The sequence below is a fragment of the Aptenodytes forsteri genome, unplaced genomic scaffold (genome assembly GCF_000699145.1).
Source record: "Aptenodytes forsteri isolate BGI_AS27 unplaced genomic scaffold, ASM69914v1 Scaffold402, whole genome shotgun sequence".
Classification (NCBI taxonomy): domain Eukaryota; kingdom Metazoa; phylum Chordata; class Aves; order Sphenisciformes; family Spheniscidae; genus Aptenodytes; species Aptenodytes forsteri.
Genome location: NW_008795144.1, coordinates 539,612 through 541,446, shown reverse-complemented (window position 1 = coordinate 541,446; position 1,835 = coordinate 539,612).

The window sequence follows — 1,835 nt, the reverse complement described above, 5'->3', positions numbered from 1 at the left end:
CCACCAGTTCCTCAGTGCCCTTCACCACCACCCCCACCACCCCTCCCCATCGCATGCTCTCTGCAGGACTTCTCCCAGCACAGCTCCTCTCTGCTGCAAGTGAACCCTGCAGAAATGGCAGCGCATCTTCTTCATGCTCCCCAGGGACCCTCGCCCTCCTCTCAGACACCACTCCATGACCCCTTCTGCAGCCAAGCTGGCCACGCAAGATGAGGGGAGGGACAGAAGGTGGCTTGGGTTTGGCACCAAGAGCTGCTGCTGGGCACCAAGGACACAGGTCCCAATGGCATGAAAGGCCAAAGCTCAGCTAGAGTTGAAACTGGCCAGTGTTGTGCCAGACAAGAAGAAAGGACTTCTTAACTATGTTAATAGCAAGAGGAGGAAAACATTGGGCCGATACTTGATGAAGATGGTCCCCTGGCAAATAGGGACGCAGCAAAAGTGGAGGCATCCCATGCTTTTTTTGCCTCAGTCTTTAATACTAACGACAGACCTTGGGCTGCCCGGTCCTCTGAGTTGGAGGAGCACGACTGCGGGAACACTGACTTAGCATTTGTGGACCCTGAAATTGTGAGATGCTGCCTGTATCCACTGAATGTTCCTAAGTCCATGGGGCCAGGTGGGATTCATCCCAGAGTACTGAAGGAGCTAGTGGATGTTTACAGCAGAATCCCTCTCAATCATCTACCAAAGGCCTTGGGCATCTGGGGAGGTCCCCGCTGACTGGCAGCTAGCCAACGTTATTCCCAAGAATACAAGAAGGGCATGAGGGAAGACCCAGGAAACTACAGACCTGTTAGTCTAACTTTAGTACCTGACAAAATGATGGAGAAGATCCTACTGTGTGCCACTGAAAGGCATTTCAAGGACAATGCAGTCGTCAGACACAGTCAACATGGGTTCACAAAGGGAAGCCCTGTCTAACTACTCCGATATCCTTCTATGATAAGGTCACCCGCCTAGTGGGTGAAGGGAAGGTGGTGGATGCAGCTTTTCTGGATTTTAGTAAGGCTTTTGATAGTGTCCCTCACAGCGTCCTTCTGGACAAGTTGTCCAACTGTGAGATAAGCAGGTGCACAGCGTGCTGGGTGAAGAACTGGCTGAATGGCAGGGCTCAAGGGGTTGTAGTGAATGGGGCTACATCTGGCTGGTGGCCAGTCACTAGCGCTGTTCCTTGGGGCTCAATTCTAGGGCTTGTTCCGTTCAGTATTTTTATCAATGATCTGGGGGCAGGAGTTGAATGCATGTTTGCTGATGATACTAAACTGGGAGATGCTGTGGACTCTCTCGAGCGACATGAGGCCTTGCAGAGGGATCTAGATAGATTGGAGCACTGGGCAACCTGCACCTGAACGGGGGAGCGCCAGGCACAAGTATAAATTGGGAGAGGAGCGGCTGAAGAGCAGCCCTGCAGAAAGGGATCTGGGGGTGCTGGTGGACACTAAGCTCAGTATGAGTCAGCAGTGTGCCCTGGCAGCCACGAGGGCAAACCGCATTCTGCGGTGCATTAAACGCAGTATGACCAGCCCGTCAAAAGAGGTGACTATCCCGCTGTATTTAGCATTGAGCAATGGGTTCTGTTGTCACCGAGTTCCCAAGCGATGGGTTCTGATGTCACCGGGTGATGTAATACATGTGATTGTAAGTAAAATATACTTTCAATTCCCATAATTAGAAATCTAGGAAAAGGTGCGTGATGGCTTGTTAAGGCTGTAAAATTTAAGTCCATCACGTAATTTCTTCTCCTCGGTAGCCAGAGAAAGGCGGCATCAGCCACACACCTGACGATTTGCGTAGGTGTGAGCGCGAGACCGTGCTCAAATATGGCGGGGGGG